Source organism: Ascaphus truei, chromosome 6 (assembly GCF_040206685.1).
Source record: "Ascaphus truei isolate aAscTru1 chromosome 6, aAscTru1.hap1, whole genome shotgun sequence".
Lineage (NCBI taxonomy): Eukaryota > Metazoa > Chordata > Amphibia > Anura > Ascaphidae > Ascaphus > Ascaphus truei.
This window is the reverse complement of record NC_134488.1, coordinates 91,007,782-91,028,739: the sequence shown is the minus strand read 5'-3', so window position 1 is coordinate 91,028,739 and position 20,958 is coordinate 91,007,782. Positions and strand designations below refer to the sequence as shown.

At 43.2% G+C, this 20,958-nt stretch overlaps 1 protein-coding gene and 1 long non-coding RNA gene across 7 annotated transcripts in view; one reads left to right on the top strand and one right to left on the bottom strand.

Moving 5' to 3' along the window:
* The window catches only part of KAZN (kazrin, periplakin interacting protein), a 411,605-nt gene that overhangs the window by 226,506 nt on the left and 164,141 nt on the right, over positions 1 to 20,958 (bottom strand). The window lies entirely within an intron of this gene.
* LOC142497374 (uncharacterized) lies at positions 894 to 19,453 on the top strand. 2 transcript variants are annotated; one of them, XR_012802242.1, is made up of 5 exons: positions 894 to 1,261; positions 9,314 to 9,469; positions 12,766 to 12,921; positions 13,735 to 13,984; positions 19,036 to 19,453. It is a non-coding gene; the product is annotated as an uncharacterized LOC142497374 (long non-coding RNA). The 2 variants fall into 2 exon arrangements; XR_012802241.1 differs by lacking the exon at positions 19,036 to 19,453 and having other exon boundaries at positions 13,735 to 18,710.

Here is a 20,958-nt window from a genome sequence, read left to right as displayed (position 1 = left end):
CTCACAAATTCATATCATTTTAGATTTAGATTGTGAGGCAAAAATACTAATATTCTAAAATTGTCTGTTTTCTCACTGGGGCTGACCATTCCTAATATACAGCCCTTGCTAAGATTTCTCCTGTATTTTACATCCACTGCTATTTTGCTCTATTTCTCACTCCAGTATCTTATTCGGTAAACGGGTTTCTTTACCAAAGTCTTTTTGTTTGAAATGGTTTGTCCCATAACCCCATGTGCATACTATACTCCCTACTAAAACAGGATAGAAATGTGTTGTTCCTTAATCAGGATTAGTTCATTACTTTTGTAAAGAGTTTACATCAAGTGCAAATATATATGAAGACTGCTATCACAGTACCTGGGTTCTTTGTGTAGCTCTTGCTACAAATATATGTATACTGTGGACAATACAGAATTCAACTGCTCCACCTATCACATGGTGTGATAAAGAATAAGGGCTCGCTCAGACAGGCTGCTACGGCAGCTTGCTAGCGTTCGCGCCCCCGCCGCGTGCTCCTGCAGCACAACGATCTGTGCTCAAACAGCAGGAGACCGATGGCGGCGTGGCGGGGGCGTGTAACGAATGCGTCATGTAGCTGGTTCGCCTCTATTGGCTGAACCAGCTCGCGTCACGCGACTGTAGCCCCAAATTACAATTTGGGTTGTGCTGGCAAAATGTCGCAGCGACAACGCTGCACTTTGCCGACGGTGGAGTTTTCAGTTGGAAAACTCCCACCACACAACCCAAATTTGCGGCGGACGTGTGCGCGCACGCCACATCGCCTGCTGTCTCAGCTCAGCCTAAGAGATACTGTCCGTGAACTACCTGGCAACACATGACAGGAGATATGGGATTGGATAAGAAGAAAAACGGATATAATCTGGAGACCAACTGCCAATCTGAGAGATACAGAGGGAAACCAACTGCCAGTCTGAGAGATACAGAGGGAGACCAACTGCCAGTCTGAGAGATACAGAGGGAGACCAACTGCCAGTCTGAGAGATACAGAGGGAGACCAACTGCCAGTCTGAGAGATACAGAGGGAGACCAACTGCCAGTCTGAGAGATACAGAGGGAGACCAACTGCCAGTCTGAGAGATACAGAGGGAGACCAACTGCCAGTCTGAGAGATACAGATGGAGACCAACTGTCAGTCTGAGACAGAGATAGGTAGTGGGAGGCACACAGACAGCCCAGGTGGCAGTGAGATGGGTTTAAGAAAGACAGCCTGACACTCACAGAGGTGAAAGAGGAGGAGGTTTGTAAGAGACTGCTAGCCAAGGAGAAAGTGAGAGACCTCAGTAGAAAAACATCCCCTATACACAGAGAAAGAGAGAAAAGAGCCCACAGCAAGAGAGATCTAGATACTTGCCAGGCTGTTAAAGAGAAAATGAATAACAGACAGCTTGTAGGCCCTTTTCCACAACTTTTGAGTATTCTTTGTGTGTTACACACACGTTTCCCCCTTAAAAGGCCTGCAATGCGACAACATGTCATTTTGGGATAAGATCTCCAACGCAGTGAAGTGGCTTCCACATTGGACACTGGGACTAATATACAGGCATACCCCGCATTAACGTACGCAATGGGACCGGAGCATGTATGTAAAGCGAAAATGTACTTAAAGTGAAGCACTACTTTTTCCCACTTATTGATGCATGTACTGTACGGCAATCGTCATATACATGCATAACTGATGTAAATAACGCATTTGTAACGGGCTCTATAGTCTCCCCACTTGTGCACAGCTTCAGTACAGATTGGGAGCCGGTATTGCTGTTCAGGAGGTGCTGACAGGCGCATGCGTGAGCTGCCGTTTGCCTATTGGGCGCTATGTCCTTACTCGCGAGTGTACTTAAATTGAGTGTCCTTAAAGCGGGGTATGCCTGTAAGGGACAATAGGACAGCTTCCTCATTTATTGTGTGTGTGTGTGTGTGTGTGTGTATGACACACTGTATTTTGCTCACCCCTTGCTTAGAATCTATTATTATGCCTGTTCCTAGTACAAATATTTGTAATCTAGTTATTGCTGCTTAGGTCTAAAGCTGATCAGATGTCTTGTGAGTTGTGAGCTCAGTGATCAGGGGTTACCTGTGCATCCTCCATTACTGGGATTGCAGCATGTGAATTTGTTTTGCATCTGATCCTGTCTGTTCACATTTGGCCTAGTATAGCAGTCTTTTCACCTGTGACAGTGCATTAACCCCTGTCTAAAAGGGCTTCAATAGAAAGCCTGAATGTGTCTGATGAGTCCAGCAGGGAGCTGGTTCATTGCAGCTACAGACAATGAACCAGTCTCCCCCTGGCTCATCAGACAGGTAGAAAAGTCTCCTGCTTGACCTGCAGAGGATCGCTCTAGCACATCCAAGGTGCAAAACAAACACTGCATTTGAACAGAAGAACCCCATCCCAACCATCAAACATGGTGGTGGGAATGTGATGGTTTGGGGCTGCTTTGCTGACTTAGGACCTGGATGGCTTGTCGTCATTTACACAACCATGAAATCTTCATTGTATAAGAAGATTCTAGAGGAGAATGTCAGGCATCCTGTCCATAAGCTGAAGCTGAAGCAAAAGTGGATCATGCAACAAGACAATGATCCTAAACATACAAGCATATCTTCAAAATAATGGCTGCAGAAGATGAAATTCCGCATTTTAGAATGGCCTAGTCAAAGTCCGGACCTAAACCCTATTGAGATGTTGTGTCAGGACCTGAAGCAAGATGTCCATGCAAGGAAGCCCTCAAATGTCACTGAGTTGAAACAGTTCTGTAAGGAGGAATGGGACGAAATTCCTCAAAACCGATGTGAAAGACTGACCAGCAGTTACAGGAAATGCTTAGTTGAAGTCATTGCTGCTCCAGGGGGTGCCACCATGTACTGAATCTAAAGGTTCACATACTTTTTCACACATGAATATTGAATGTTGAATAATTGGATACATAAATGTTGAAATGTATCATGTTTTTGCGACATTTGTTTGATCAGGTTATCTCAATCTATTATTGGGACTTAGATTAAGATCTTATGACATTGTAGGTGTGTGTATATATATGTGTGTGTGTATATATATATATGTATATGTGTGTGTGTGTGTGTGTGTGTGTGTGTGTGTGTGTGTGTGTATGTGTGTATGTATACAGTATATGTAAATACATACAGTGATGTGAAAAAGAAAGTACATCCTCTTTGAATTCTATGGTTTTACATATCAAGACATAATAACAATCATCTGTTCCTTAGCAGGTCTTAAAATTAGGTAAATACAACCTCAGATGAAGAACAACACATGACATATTACACTGTGTCATGATTTATTTAACAAAAATAAAGCCAAATGGAGAAGCCATGTGTGAAAAACTAAATATACCTTATGATTCAATAGCTTGTAGAACCACCTTTAGCAGTAATAACTTGAAGTAATCGTTTTCTGTATGGCTTTATCACTCTCACATCGTTGTTGAGGAATTTTGGCCCACTCTTCTTTACAACATTGCTTCAGTTCATTGAGGTTTGTGGGCATTTGTTTATGCACAGCTCTCTTAAGGTCCTGCCACAGCATTTCAATCGGGTTGAGGTCTGGACTTTGACTGGGCCATTGCAACACCTTGATTCTTTTCTTTTTCAGCCATTCTGTTGTAGATTTGCTGGTGTGCTTGAGATCATTGTCCTGTTGCATGACCCAATTTCGGCCAAGCTTTAGCTGTCGGACAGATGGCCTCATATTTGACTCTAGAATACTTTGGTATACAGAGGAGTTCATGGTCGACTCAATGACTACAAGGTTACCAGGTCCTGTGGCTGCAAAACAAGCCCAAATCTTCACCCCTCCACCACCGTGCTTGACAGTTGGTATGTGGTGTTTATGCTGATATGCTGTGTTTGGTTTTCGCCAAACGTGGCGCTGTGCATTATGGCCAAACATCTCCACTTTGGTCTCGTCTGTCCAAAGGACATTGTTCCAGAAGTCTTGTGGTTTGTTCAGATGTAACTTTGCAAATCTAAGCCGTGCTGCCATGTTCTTTTTAGAGAGAAGAGGCTTTCTCCTGGCAACCCTTCCAAACAAACAATACTTGTTCAGTCTTTTTCTAATTGTACTGTCATGAACTTTAACATGTAACATGCTAACTGAGGCCTGTAAAGTCTGAGATGTAACTCTTGGTTTTTTTGCAATTTCTCTGAGCATTGCACGGTCTGACCTTGGGGTGAATTTGCTGGGACGTCCACTCCTGGGAAGATTGTGAACTGTCTTGAATGTTTTCCACTTTTGAATAATCTTTCTCACTGTAGAATGATGGACTTTAAATTGTTTGGGAATGGCCTTATAACCCTTCCCAGATTGATGGGCGCAACAATTGTTTCTCTAAGATCACTGCTGATGTCTTTCCTCCTTGGCATTGTGTTAATACACACCTGAATGCTCCAGACCAGCAAAATGCTAAAACTTCGGCTTTTATAGAGGTGGTCACACTTGCTGATGATCAATTAATCAAGGGCATTTGATTAGAAGCACCTGTCTGCTACTTAACATCTTCATTCCTATGGAAGCAGTAAGGGTGTACTTAGTTTTTCACAAATATCTTCTCCATTTTGGCTTTATTTTTGTTTAATAAATCATGACACGGTGCAAAATATCATGTGTTGTTCATCTGAGTTTGTATTTACCTAATTTTAAGATCTGCTAAGGAACAGATGATTGTTATTATGTCCTGATATGTAAAACCATGGAATTCAAAGAGGGTGTACTTTCTTTTTCACATGACTGTATATACTGTATATATATATATATATATATATATATATATAAATATATATATATATATATATATATATAGTGCTTTTTTTTCCTGTGGAATAAAGGTGGGGATACTGTGGTTCTGCAACAATCTTTCTGTGAGAAGCTATTAACACAGTAGCCGTCTGCACATGCGTGTGAACTTGTGCATGAGCAGACAGCTACTGTGTTAATAGCTTACAGTACACCATGGATGAGCAAACTTTTTAAATCAATACCCCTTTTCATCCGTGATATTAGTTGGCCCCCCCCCTGCCTGATGTAATCCAAATCACGTGAAAAAAAATGTTATTAAATCGGTATACAATATAAATGTGAATACAAATATGTAAAAATATTTGCGTATTTCAATATTTTTAAAGCAGCAAAACATGACAAATGTTATGAGGTTTAAAATAAAATCAGTGTAGTAGTAAAAGATAATACTGACTGCAATTTTTTTCTCTCACCCCCCTACTCTCCTTTCTCACCTCCTCTCACTCACCCCTCCTCCTCTCTCACCCTCCCTCCTCTCTCATCCTCATCCCTCTCTCTCACCCACCCTACAGTACTTATCGTATCTCTCACCCACTCCCACAATTCTCCTCCTCTCACTCCTTTAATACCTGGCTTTGGTAGAGGACCTCAGGAGTGAAGCAGGGCGGTGGCAGAGGCAGGCGGTGGCAGAGGCGGGTGGTGGGAAATGATGACGGCTGCCTGCCGGAGTTGGACAGTAGAGGAGAACGGCCAGGGAGGAGCGCACCATAGCAGCGGCAGACACCGGAGGTCAGTGAAGACTTCCGGGTCAGACTGCTAGGGCGTGCTCCTCCCTGGCCATTCTTCTCATTCGCCGTCCAACTCCCCTGCTGCCCCACTCCGGCAGGCAGCCATCATCTTCTCCTGCCGCCCGCCTCTGCTGCTGCCACACTGTTCCCCCAAAATCGGTGCTCCCCCCTAAAAAATCTTGCGCCCCCCTGGTTTACACGGTAGCCGTATGAAAAAGGTGTAGATACAGCATATCACCATGTACCCCCAGAAAAATAGCACTATATATGTAACAGTCTCGAGAAAAAAGGGGATCCTCCGGCGCGTGGTTCCACTTGTGACTCCGGGACACATACAATATAAATAGAGAGAGGGACCAACCACAATCAGGGGTGGTTAAGGTACAGTAACATATGTATAGGTTTCTATTGGGAACACACTTACATTTAGACAACAAATCTTCAGTAGGGATAAGGAGGACCTCTCGATGATACCTCAAATTGGGGAAGAGAAGGGAAACATAGTATAACACTGTTTTATTAACAAAAAAAGTTCAAAAGAGATTGGAAACTCACAAACGGCCAACAAATAATGGCATATAGAGAGGAGGTGTCTCCAGACTCCACAGACAGTCTTCCAGAGTCTTTGGCTGTCGGTGTTGATTCTGCTCCAGCTGGTAAGATGGTATTGCGAGGGTGTGGTTAGTAGCAGGGGGGTCTTCCGGTGCTCGTGCACAGACCGGATTTCCTCCCGTTTGTCACTCTCCTTGCCGCAGCCCCCGCCTTCCGCGCATGCGCTCCGGTCGCAGTGCTGACCAAACTGGAATTGTGCTCTCACTCTTCTGTACGGTGGCCTGTGATGCCCAAAGTTCGTCAGACGCGTTTCGCAAATTAGCTTCCTCAGTGACGTGGATCCATATGGGGTAACAGCACTATTTGTATCCTGGAAACTTTAAATTGTCCAATCATATCTTACTTCATTGCTACTCTTCTTCTGTACATATTCACAACAGCCCTACTTTAATTCCCAATCTGTGTTTCACGTTAATGGATACATTTGAATACACATAGATAGCAATGATAACAATCCTATCTTAACTTCTGAACTTTACATTAAAACAATCATTTACATACTTTATTTAAAATCTACATAATTTCACAGTGTTTAACCCTATTATAGTAATACTAGAGAAATGCTTCCATTTATTAAGAATTTTATAAAAATGTTTCAGAAGAGGAAGATTCCTGCTTCAGATAAATGCAGTAACTTCCATCTCTAAATTTAACCCTTTGGGTGCCAAAGTTTGGAGGGAGAAAATCCAAAAGGATTCTCTTTTGGATATTTTCTGAATGTAATCACCCCCCCTCCAATCTACCGTGACTTGTTCTCTACCCCAAAATTTTAGGCATGCTGGATTCTTGTTATGTACATTCTTATAGTGGTTTGACACACTATGTGTCTCTAGGCCAGCGTTTCCCAAATGGTGGGTCGCGACCTGGCACCGGGCCACGGCACCAAAATTGCTGGGTCGCAGCGAGGCTGGCCGCGCGGTGTCTCCCGTCCCCCCCGCTCAAGTTAAAAAAAAATGGCGCCGATTCCCCCCGCGGACCCGCGCGCTTGTGCAGGGCAAGCAGGGCTTGCTCCCTTCCTCCGCCCCCGCTCCCAACGTGGGACGGAGGAGGAAGTACCAGCTCCTCTGCGGCCCGCAAGTTACATGGGGGACGGAGGGGGATGTACAAGCTCCTACTGCGGCCTGCTTCCCCCCCGCGGCCAGCTTGTCGAGCTCACCTCCCGTGGCACCCCATCCCGAGCCCACCTCCCGTGCCCCCAAGCCCACCTCCCGTCCCGGGCAGCAGGGGATATCGGGGGCAGCAGGGGAAAGCATCCGGCGGCAAGGTAAGTCACCCCACCCAGTCACTGCCTCCCACCCAAGTGTCCCTGGCCCCCCTCCCACCCACCCGTGTCCCTGGCCCCCCTCCCACCCACCCAAGTGTCCCTGGCCCCCTCCCTCCCTCCCAAGTGTCCCTGGCCCCCTCCCTCCCTCCCTCCCAAGTGTCCCTGGCCCTCTCCCTCCCTCCCAAGTGTCCCTGGCCCCCTCCCTCCCAAGTGTCCCTGGCCCCCTCCCTCCCTCCCAAGTGTCCCTGGCCCCCTCCCTCCCAAGTGTCCCTGGCCCCCTCCCTCCCTTCCAAGTGTCCCTGGCCCCCTCCCTCCCACCCACCCAAGTGTCCCTGGCCCCCTCCCTCCCACCCACCCAAGTGTCCCTGGCCCCCAAGCCTCCCACCCACCCAAGTGTCCCTGGCAAAGTGTCCCTGGCCCCCTCCCTCCCACCCACCCAAGTGTCCCTGGCCCCCTGCCACCCACCCACCCAAGTGTCCCTGGCAAAGTGTCCCTGGCCCCCTACCTCCCACCCACCCAAGTGTCCCTGGCCCCCTCCCTCCCACCCACCCAAGTGTCCCTGGCCCCCTACCTCCCACCCACCCAAGTGTCCCTGGCCCCTCCCTCCCTCCCACCCAAGTGTCCCTGGCCCCCTCCCTCCCTCCCACCCAAGTGTCCCTGGCCCCCTCCCTCCCTCCCACCCAAGTGTCCCTGGCCCCCTCCCACCCACCCAAGTGTCCCTGGCCCCCTATGTCCCACCCACCCAAGTATCCCTGGCCCCCTAAGTGTCCCTGGCCCCCTCCCTCCCTCCCACCCAAGTGTCCCTGGCCCCCTCCCTCCCTCCCACCCAAGTGTCCCTGGCCCCTCCCTCCCTCCCACCCAAGTGTCCCTGGCCCCCCCTCCAGTCACTCACATCCGTCGTTGCCTGTAATTCACTGTTTGTGTCTGTGTGCGTATAGGGGAGAGCGAGTGTATGTGTGTGTGTATCAGTGTCTGTGTGTGTGTGTATCTGTATCAGTGTGTGTGTGTGTGTGTGTGTGTGTCTGTGTGAATCAGTGTCTGTGTGTATCAGTATCAGTGTAAGTGTGTGTGTGTATCAGTGTTTGTGTGTGCGTGCGTGCGTGTGTGTGTGTGTGTGTGTAGCAGTGTCTGTGTGTGTAGCAGTGTCTCTGTGTGTGTAGCAGTGTGTGTGTGTATCAGTGTGTGTGTGTGTGTGTGTAGCAGTGTCTGTGTGTCTGCGTGTGTGTCTGTGGCTGCGTGTGTGTGTATCAGTGGCTCTGTGTGTTTATCAGTGTGTGTGTCAGTGGCTGTGTGTGTGTGTGTGTGTGTGTATCAGTGGCTGTGTATGTGTGTGTATCAGTGGCTATGTGTGTGTGTATCAGCGGCTGTGTGTGTGTCTGTGTGTGTATCAGTGGCTGTGTGTGTGTGTGTGTTGTGACAAACGCCCCTCTTTTGTAGTGCTGACGTCTGTCTGGGTTCTTCCCGACACAGTCTTCTAGGGTTAATTATACAACAAACAGGATCATGCAAAGTATTATGCTGCTTAACTCAGGCTTCTGCCTGCTTTATTTTCATCCAAGTAAGGTACTGCAGCTTTAACATGTGTAGGTTAGAGGTACTCAGATACTTTCATTCAGCAGTTCACACATTTCAGTGTTACAATATTTCCCACACTGTTATTTCAAGAAATAAAACCAAAATCATATAAGCAAATCCTATCCCTTTCAGGGATCTAACTACACATCAGAATCAGTCTCTCTAACAGCTGCTGGCCAACTAAACTGGTTCCCCAGCTTAAAACAATGCTCTCTCATTTAGGGACACAAGATACAGCACAGTCTTTTAGCAACAGCAGTAATCATTTGTTTTGTCTTATCTGTTCGTGGTGTCCAGGCAAATCCTCTGGTACGGTCATACGTGGAGAGGCCGTCAACCTCGATACTGGATGCAGGAGAGTAGCGACACCCCCAGCCCCCAGGCTCCAAGGAGAGAGCGTGAAATGCAAAACCTCTCTGCTCTAAATACCTGTGCATGTGATTAGAAGAGCAGGTGAGGGAGAACTAGAGCCATTGTAATCTGTGGTCTGGATTTTCCATCCAGCTGCCTGAGTTAATGTGAAGCTGTGGAACGGATCATTTTTAGCTATTCCTGCACTTTCTGCTCTAAAATGGGGCAGAAAGCTGCCTAACATCTTTGGACTATGTCACATATCCCCCTCCCCAGCTCACACCTACTGGGGTGAGCGGCCATGGACCTCACTGGGGTGAGCGTCCTACCTGAAATACTTGAGCTAACTCCTCAGTACAACATTAAGTATTCACATGATACGAATATGAACTTCATTATAAATTTACCAACCGAAAAGGGCATTTTTTTTTTTTTTCATATTGTAAGCTACCAATATTTTTTCTCTTATACTACAGCCTTGTAATCTTAAGGGCCATCAACCCTGTATATTAATTTGTAGTTTAGCTACATTTTCAACACAGAGAACCAATATAACATTGTAATATTGACAAAATGCTTATTTGCATAGTTAAGTGTCCGTGACATAGTCCACACGTGTAATAACAAAACAATATCGGTCAATTCCCCAAACACATTTTTTTTTCTTTGACTTCCAGTCCATTATATTTCCTGACTTTATTTCAAAGGCCGCTGCAAACTGCAAATGACTGGACTGTTTCTTTAGCCTCTGACAGAACTCTGGGGCCGGATAGTCTTTGTCTTTATATTGTGGCCCAGAGTGGCGAGATCCGGAAAAATTCAAGGCCCGCGTTGACCTTTGTCGCTTTTGCTTTGCAACCTTTGAACCTTTATGGTACTTCTTACTGCCATGTATTTTCTCAAGACCATCACTCTCAGAGATTTGGGATTTCCCCTCTGGGGCAATTATATGGTACTTAGAAGATGAAGCACTGATTACCTTGATGGGGTTCTCCCTAACTCCGGCTGTACCCTGTGGCATTTTACCTTTGCAGCCGGCAGGCATGTAGTGTTGGGCCTCTCTTTCCTGAGGCCTACATTTATAAAGGCGGAAATACCGCTGTATAACCAGTGACGCATTTCTTAGGGTTTGATAGCGAATCCTGTTCTGTGTCATCCTAGTCAGAGACTGGATCTTTATAGTTGCTCATTTCATAATGAGGAACCTGTTTCGTACCATGCGGGCACGGTAGAATGATTGAAGTACACAGGCTGCTTTATTCCGGCGATTAAACTGACGAATTTTCATCCCTCTGTAGGCAGCCTGTAGGATGATAGTTGCGGCGCGTTTACGCCGATAATTTTCTCTTTCCCTTCTTCCTTGGATAAGAGCTTTGCAGTGCTTCTGAATTATTCTAACGCTTTTCTCCTTTTTCAAAACGTTAAGTTCCTCCACGAGAGAATTCTGTTTTGTGCATATATGTCGCACTTCTGTTCTCAGAGCGTCCATTTCTTCCTGGTGCTGGCTCTGAGTGTGCATCAATGCATTCTGTAGTGCTTCCTGCACTTCTAATTTTTCCTGAGTCAACTGTTTCTTTACTTTTTCTGCTTGGTCAGTCAAATCTGAATTTTCCAATTTCAGAGTCTCATTTTCTTGCTTTACAGTCTCTAACTCACTCAGGGCAATCTCATGGGTTTGCTTCAACATTCCCAGCTCTGTGTTCAGACCGTGGCCCTCCAGGCGTGAGTTTTGCACCTCTGTGCTGAGCGCGTGAACCTCTTGTAGAGCCTTCCCGTATTTCTGTTTTAGGATAGCCATTACGGTGTTGGCCTTTTCCAGCCTAGTCGTCACCTCTTCCAGCTCACTCCGTAAGAGAGACTCTGTTTTCTTCAAAGCCTCGTACTCCTGTAAAGCTGGAAGTATACACCTCTGTAATTCGGCGTTCGATTCTCGCTCTTCCATCCAACTTTCTCGCTCCTTCTTGCTCCATTCTCGCTCCTTCACCAAATCCTGCCACAGGACTTCATAATTATGGCGGGCAGCTTGGAGTGCAGAAACCGAAGCCTCTTTATCCTGGTTCAAGGATTCAGCTTCCCTTTGCTCCTCCTTTTCCTTTGCCACTGTTCCCGTGACAATTCTGCCGGTCACTCCGGTCTGCAGCACATCTCAGCGCCTTTCTGACGCATGTCCTGACAGCGCAGGTTCAAGTGGCTCGGTCACTTCCCCTGTGACTTGAGGAACAGTTTTCTTTTTCTTCTTCTTTCTTTTTGCTTTATTAGCTCCAGAGATATCAGTGGTACTGGGCACACGCTCACTGGTATCAGCTTCCACATCTTGTTTGCACTCATAGGGCGTTGCTTGCTTTTGCAGCTGTTTGTCTTTGAAAATTTTGGGGCACACATCTTCCATGTGACCTACTTTATGACAGGCCCAGCATACTAAATTCATCTGTGGGTACGACTCTCCTCCAGGGGCCACATACGAGTCGTCATCATCATCATCATCGTATGGCCTGAAGGGACACTGTTTTTCATGATTATGTACATTACAAAACAAACATTTCACGTCGGCCATTTTAGAAACCCGGCAGAGACAATTTGCTAGCTGCAATTTCACTCACTTCAGCAACTTGCATACAGCACTTGCTAGCTGCAAATTCACTCACTTCAGCAAAAGGCATTAGCTTTACAAACAGCACTTGCTAGATGCAATTTTTTTTTTTTTTTTTTTTCTTCTTTTTCAGCAAAACATTTTGGTTTTCTGTTTGGGTTCAGGGTGCTATTGCATCCACACTTCGCACATTCTCTGTGTATGCTAGAAGCACAACTGATATACACAGTGGGACAGACTTCACTCATAGCATCTGTACTTTAGTTCAGCTCGGCGGCCATTTTAAACCCCCGCATTTATTTTCAAACCCACAGACTTTTTTAGTGTCTGCCCGCATTCTCCACCATATGTGACAAACGCCCCTCTTTTGTAGTGCTGACGTCTGTCTGGGTTCTTCCCGACACAGTCTTCTAGGGTTAATTATACAACAAACAGGATCATGCAAAGTATTATGCTGCTTAACTCAGGCTTCTGCCTGCTTTATTTTCATCCAAGTAAGGTACTGCAGCTTTAACATGTGTAGGTTAGAGGTACTCAGATACTTTCATTCAGCAGTTCACACATTTCAGTGTTACAATATTTCCCACACTGTTATTTCAAGAAATAAAACCAAAATCATATAAGCAAATCCTATCCCTTTCAGGGATCTAACTACACATCAGAATCAGTCTCTCTAACAGCTGCTGGCCAACTAAACTGGTTCCCCAGCTTAAAACAATGCTCTCTCATTTAGGGACACAAGATACAGCACAGTCTTTTAGCAACAGCAGTAATCATTTGTTTTGTCTTATCTGTTCGTGGTGTCCAGGCAAATCCTCTGGTACGGTCATACGTGGAGAGGCCGTCAACCTCGATACTGGATGCAGGAGAGTAGCGACACCCCCAGCCCCCAGGCTCCAAGGAGAGAGCGTGAAATGCAAAACCTCTCTGCTCTAAATACCTGTGCATGTGATTAGAAGAGCAGGTGAGGGAGAACTAGAGCCATTGTAATCTGTGGTCTGGATTTTCCATCCAGCTGCCTGAGTTAATGTGAAGCTGTGGAACGGATAATTTTTAGCTATTCCTGCACTTTCTGCTCTAAAATGGGGCAGAAAGCTGCCTAACATCTTTGGACTATGTCACAGTGTATATATCAGTGGCTGTGTGTGTGTATATCAGTGGCTGTGTGTGTGTCTGTGCAGGCCCTATAGGCCAGTATAGGCGATAAAATTTTTAGTGGGTCACGAAAAAGAAGTTAAAAAATAACCGGGTCACGGAAAAAAAAGTTTGGGAAACCCTGCTCTAGGCCATTGGTAATATTTCTAATATGTTCTCCTATACGTGTCTTTAATTTCCGTATTGTTCTCCCCACGTATTGGAGATTACATCCACATTGCAAGACCTAAACTATCCCTTTGCTATTACATGTGATGTGTGATTTGATGGGGTAATTAATTGATGAAACAGAACATCTAAAAGAGATGGTTTTTGTGCCTAGTTGTGCATTGTTCCTACAGGCTCTACAGTTAAGACATTTCGTAAAAGCCTTTCGAAAGTTTGTCCAGCCAGCATTGATTCTGTTTAGGGGGGAGATAACTGGGCACTAATTTTTGTATTAAGTTTGGTGCAAATCACATCTGGTTTCTCCCCTATAATTTCTTTTAACCATTGATCTTGTTTTAAAATGTGCCAATGCTTTTTTAAAATACCCTTAATTTGATTTGATTGGGTACCAAATGTCGTTATAAAAGGAATAAAATTTTTCCCAATCTGATTCTCTGTTTTCTTTTTACTGTAGGCAGTGGGTGGTCCCGTGGGGTCCGACGGCGGAGCACTGCGGCTGTAGAAAATGGGGGCTGCACACCAGTTCCAGTTAAAAACGGCTTTATTTGGTGGTCATCAGGAGTACAATTGAACACTCTGACGCGTTTCAGGACTGTTGTCCCTTTATCAAAGAGTAGCTGCACGTCTACTGGGTTCTCCGTTATGTACTCTTACTCCCGCCCCCAACAGTGACGTCACACGCTCAGTAACTATCGCGTGATTTGGTAAGACACCCTTCTCATTGGATACCCTGTTAGCAAATTGCGCAAGGCGTGGGTGAATAATTTCCTTATGGGAGTGCATTGGAGGTAAAGACTCTTGCTCCCGCCCCCAATAGTGACGTCACACACACACACACTCTATGGATATCGCGTGACTTTATGAAACGGCCTGCTCATTGGTAGATAGCTTAAACCAATAGCGCAGCTAGTGGGGAAATATTTTCTTTATGGGAAAAGCTACGGAGTATATTACACAACGGAGAAACACTCAGAATGAAACAAAACACTAAATAAGTGACATTAAAACATACTATATGACAGTATTTGAATTAAAAATTAAAAAAAACTACAAAAACGCAACGTTTAAAAACAAAGCAAAAAAGGTGGAAGACAAAATGTTAGAAGCATGATAGAGTTAATATCTGGAGAATACACTCCCATCAAAATGATCATTCATATTCAATATCTCACATAATCCCACTGAAACAACATCATTAATCTGCTCATCTGATTCAGACCCTCTTGTAATAATTACATATTTCTAATCAAGAGAGAGGCAATGCAAATCTATGATATTTATAACTGTACATATATGATGATATCATTTGGAAACAATGGAAAGCAAATACATGAGGATAGACATTTTTTGCTATTAAGAAGGACATTTTTTGCTATTATGGAGGACCATAATCCGATATACTGTAACAGATATTATCTCAGATATACATCTCTAATGGGTTATACCAATATTCTATGTCACATGTAGACATGTATATACCATGACCAAAATTAATGCATGTATATAAATATAATATTCTGTGTTGCAGGTGATCGTGCAAGATACATGTGCTATATAGTTTAATCCAAAAAATGTTTCAGTTCCAAGTCTAGATTCATGCCCCCGGGTGCCAATGTCCCAAGGGCATAAATCCAGAACATTTCTCTTTTATTGAGGAGGGATTCTCTATCTCCTCCACGCACATGGGGGCGTATGTGTTCAAGCGCGCTAAAAGAGAAATTCTGTAGGGAACCAGATTGGCATTTTGCAAAATGACGTGCAACTGGGTATCTCACATCTTTATTTTTAATTGTTCTAACATGTTCTACAATCCTCTCTCTTAGTGGGCGGATTGTCCTGCCTACATATGAACTACCACATGTACATTTAAGGAGATATATCACAAATTTTGTATTACATGTCATCAGGGAATTGGGAGTATGAGTTCTCTTTGTGTTCACATTTAATATGTGTTTTATAGGGGAAGCATGTCGGCACATTCTACAATCTCAACATCTGAAAAAGCCTTTAGTTTTTTGTTTATAGTTCTTTTTATTGGGATCAAACAAACTAGGCGACACTTTATTGGCTATTGTTTTCGCCTTCTTAAACACCATTTTTGGCTGATCTTGTATGTATGTCTCTAGATCTTTGTCTAGTTTCAGTATGTCCCAATGGTTTTTCAAAATGGTTCTAATCTGATTGGCCTGTCTAGAATAGGTGGTAATAAACAATGGTGAACCCTCAGTGGATGTCAATTGATTTTGTATTTTAAATTGTTTATTAGACTTAGTTTTTTGTGTTAGAAGTGTCGACCTGTCCATTTTTAGCGCATGATCTAGAGCACTATTGATGTCTTCATCCCTATAACCCTACATCTGAACCTTTTCGATAGTTCTTGTGCCTGACTCAGAAATGACTCATCTGTTGAACACAGTCTCCGAAGTCTCAGATATTGTCCTTTCGGGATACCTCTGATCAGGGGTCTGGGATGTGCACTGTTTGCCATGAGCAGGGAGTTCCTGGAGTTTTCCTTTCTAAACATCTTAGTTTGGATTCTAAGATCTGAATCTATATATAAATGTAGGTCAAGATAGTCAATCTCGCTCTCATGTATATTTGATGTAAATTTGAGATTGAAGATATTGTTGTTCAGATATACAAGAAATTTGTGAAAAGTAGAAGTGTTGCCAGACCAGATAATTAATAAGTCGTCTATATAGCGACGATAATAAATAATATACTGTCTAAATGGGTTAGCATCACCAAAAATAAAAGTGGTTTCCCAAAAGCCCATAAATAAATTGGCATATGAGGGTGCAAAGGAGGTCCCCATAGCCGTGCCCTGTGTTTGTAAATAATACGTGTTATTGAATAAAAAATAATTGTGCTGTAATAGAAAGATGATTGAATCAAGAATAAAAGTGCTCTGTGCAAGGTGAATATTTGAGTGATTAAGAAAATAACTTATAGCCTTAATACCTAATGTGTGATTAATAATAGTGCAAAGGGAGGTCACATCTAATGTGACCCACCGATAAGCTTGTGTCCATGTGATTTCTTGTATATCTGTCAACAAGTCTATGGAATCTCGCAAGAAGGACGGAAGCATCTTGACCATAGGTTGCAGGAATTGGTCCACGTACCTAGAGAGACCATCTCCCAAAGATCCAATGCTCGATATAATTGGTCTACCTGGAGGGTTGACCAGAGACTTGTGGATCTTTGGGAGATGGTGAAAGATAGGTACTGTGGGAGATTGATTATAGATAAACTGATACTCTTTTTGTGTTAGGACTCCTAACTCCCTGCCCATTTCCAAGAGTTCTCTTATCTCAATAAGGTATGGAGCTGTGGGGTTTCTTTCTAGTTTGCAGTAAGCCTCTGTATTACCGAGCTGTCTCAGGGCTTCTTGAAGATATACGTCTGCATGCATAACCACCACAGCTCCACCCTTATCCGCATTTTTAATGACTATGTCACTCCTTTTACTGAGTAGATTAAGGTTTAACTTCTCAGTCTTTGAGAGATTATTTTGTTGGGATGTAGACAATTTGTAGCCCCTTGCCAATATCTGCAGATCCTTTTCGACCAGTTTTTCAAAGGTTTCAATATGAGCACCTTTACTGAAAAACGGGCAAAAAACTGATTTACTCTTTAAATTTGTGTGTTTACTATCAACCAGAAAGTTGAATTGCTGCTCAACATCAATCGATGAAGGTTCTCCTGACTCTTGTTCAGTGAGCAGATCATTCATGTCTTGAATTACGGTCAATTCTCTAAAGGACAATTTTGTTGGTATATCAACAGGGGAAGGGGGCGAACCGGATTCATCTCTATTATCCTGTGGAAGAATGTTAGTGTTATTCACAGCCCTGGAAAGAAAGAATTTTTTAAGCGAAAGCTTTCTCACGTATTTTTGAAGATCAATGACAGTGCTGAAGAGGTCAAAATCCTCGCTGAGAGCGAAGTTGAGACCTTTCTCCAGCACTGCCACCTCTCCATCTGTGAGAGAAACCCCCGAGATATTAATAACATTTGTAGGGTTAGTTAGTAGTCCCTCTTTCCTCTGGCTTGCGCCACGTCTTTTGGACGAGCGCCTTGTCCTTTTGAATAGTTTTTTGAGTTTTTTGAACTCCTCAAATCATAGGATGTTGTATTTTCCTGAGAAGACCTCATCTGGCAAGTTTCATAATCAGTATTATCTCTACGTTTATCGCCTTCATCATCCGTGGAAAAGGACACTGCTGAATGGCGTGTCTCATTATCAGATACATCTGACATACTAGAAGTATCAGGGTTCTTTTTAAGAATTGATTCCTTTGGAGTGGATTTCCGCTGGTAGTTGGGACGTCTATCAGAATTCCTCCTTTGTGTATTGTCCTGTCTATTACCAACAATATTAGCTCATTAAAAGTAGAATTTTTAGATTTAGAGATTTTTTATAGAATCAGGCCATATCAATACACAGACACACTTTAAATCAGTTAACTGCAACAATTTTATAAAAGCAGATAGTTGCCATAAAAAGAACTGGCTGGAGAATGTCCCATATGGGGAATTTAGACGTCTAAAACACAATTGTACAAAACAAGAAGACTATGAGAGACAGATTGCGCCTATGAAAGAGAGATTTTTGGAGAAAGAATATAAAACAAAGACGATAGAAACAGCAATTGAAAAGGTAGGTGAGCTCAATAGAACAGATATGTTAACATACAGTAAAAAGAAAATAGAGAATCAGATTGGGAAATTTTTTATTCCTTTTATAACGACATTTAGTACCCAATCAAATCAAATTAAGGGTATTTTAAAAAAGCATTGGCACATTTTAAAACAAGATCAATGGTTAAAAGAAATTATAGGGGAGAAACCAGATGTGATTTTTTCCAAAGCACCAAACGTAAAACAAAAATTAGTGCCCAGTTATCTCCCCCCTAAACAGAATCAATGCTGGCTGGACAAACTTTCCAAAGGCTTTTACGAAATGTCTTAACTGTAGAGCCTGTAGGAACAATGCACAACTAGGCACAAAAACCATCTCTTTTAGATGTTCTGTTTCATCAATTAATTACCCCATCAAATAACACATCACATGTAATAGCAAAGGGATAGTTTATGTCTTGCAATGTGGATGTAATCTCCAATACGTGGGGAGAACAATACGGAAATTAAAGACACGTATAGGAGAACATATTAGAAATATTACCAATGGCCTAGAGACACATAGTGTGTCAAACCACTATAAGAATGTACATAACAAGAATCCAGCATGCCTAAAATTTTGGGGTATAGAACAAGTCACGGTAGATTGGAGGGGGGGTGATTACATTCAGAAAATATCCAAAAGAGAATCCCTTTTGGATTTTCTCCCTCCAAACTTTGGCACCCAAAGGGTTAAATTTAGAGATGGAAGTTACTGCATTAACAGGAATCTTCCTCTTCTGAAACATTTTTATAAAATTCTTAATAAATGGAAGCATTTCTCTAGTATTACTATATCTCTAGTATCTCTATGTATCTAGTATCTAGTATCTCTAGTATTACTATAATAGGGTTAAACACTGTGAAATTATGTAGATTTTAAATAAAGTATGTAAATTATTGTTTTAATGTAAAGTTCAGAAGTTAAGATAGGATTGTTATCATTGCTATGTATGTGTATTCAAATGTATCCATTAACGTGAAACACAGATTGGGAATTAAAGTAGGGCTGTTGTGAATATGTACAGAAGAAGAGTAGTAATGAAGTAAGATATGATTGGACAATTTAAAGTTTCCAGGATACAAATAGGGCTGTTACCCCGTATGGATCCACGTCACTGAGGAAGCTAATTTGCGAAACGCGTCTGACGAACTTTGGGCATCACAGGCCACCGTACAGAAGAGTGAGAGCACAATTCCAGTTTGGTCAGCACTGCGACCGGAGCGCATGCGCATGCGCGGAAGGCGGGAGCTGCGGCAAGGAGAGTGACAAACGGGAGGAAATACGGTCTGTGCACGAGCACCGGAAGACCCCCCTGCTACTAACCACACCCTCGCAATACCATCTTACCAGCTGGAGCAGAATCAACACCGACAGCCAAAGACTCTGGAAGACGGTCTGTGGAGTCTGGAGACACCTCCTTTCTATGCCATTATTTGTTGGCCGTTTGTGAGTTTCCAATCTCTTTTGAACTTTTTTTGTTAATAAAACAGTGTTATACTATGTTTCCCTTCTCTTCCCTAATTTGAGGTATCATCGAGAGGTCCTCCTTATCCCTACTGAAGATTTGTTGTCTAAATGTAAGTGTGTTCCCAATAGAAACCTATACATATGTTACTGTACCTTAACCACCCCTGATTGTGGTTGGTCCCTCTCTCTATTTATATTGCATGTGTCCCGGAGTCACAAGTGGAACCACGCGCCGGAGGATCCCCTTTTTTCTCAAGACTGTTACAGTACATATAGAGGTTGGTGAATCACCTCTAAGAAACTCTGGCAGCAGGATTACATTTTTTGTGGGACTGAATTTTAGAATTTACTTAAATACGATTGGCACAATTATTTTCTTTTCTTTTATATATATATATATGTGTGTGTGCGTGTGTGTCTACAATTAGGAAATATGTTGGGGCAATGTGGAGAAGAGATGCTTGCAACCAGTGTACATAGAAGATTATTGGGGAGGCTTTCATCCATATACAAATAACTGTGTGCATGTGTGTGTATCTATACACAGTCTCAGTAAACATATGGTGTATTTCCATCTGTTAAACTTAATGCATTACACTGGCCTTATACATAAATCTTCAATGGCATTGCTTTGTAAGACTGCATTGTTGTTCACACATGTACATGTTAATAACAATACAAATTCCCCCCTATATAGCACTGACTGTATGCAGTGCTGAATATACAGTTTGGAAGGCACAAGTCTGTGCAGGGAAGAGCTAACAATTTTATTTTGTCACAGACATAATGTGACTTGCTCAAGGAGAGCTGACCTGGGTTCACCAACTTCAAAAACAGTGCCCGTACTACTAAGCAGTGCTAAATATAAGGGGGTCTATTTATCAAGAAAGTGGTCTGCGATTATGCATTTGCATGAAATTATTTTTTTACTAATATTCAGTCTGAAACGCGATTTCATTATTAAAAGTATTTAAGAAGAATTTACTGTGCTAAAAAAAAGTCTTACGCCAACTTTAAGATGACGGAGAAAACTGACACATTAAAAAATCATTAAGAAAAGTAATGCAAGCGGCACATTTCTTAATACATAGACCTGCACCAACACACAAGTATAACTCCATCCTAACTTCTCCAACTTGCTCAATAAATCCCTCATCTCATCACAGGCAGACGCAGACGTAGCCAAAGATGGCGAAACTAAGGTTACTACATAGATGCAGCCTGCACAGGTATATTTCAGTGCGCCTACATTTTGCCTTTCAAACATACAGCCAGCCACATAGTAAATGGAGATGTACAAAACTCATTTCCAACCAGTAAACAATACAATACAGATCTTCTCATTTATCTTCCTCATTATATATGTGTAACGGGTATTCCCTGCGAATACAGATGCTACTAATGCTGTATTTACCTGTGTGGCCCTCAGGAGCCTAAGCCTCTGCATGGAGAGCCTGGGGGACATATATATATCACAACATCTCGAGGTGCAACGCCTCCACTTGAGAGGGATCCCGACGGAGC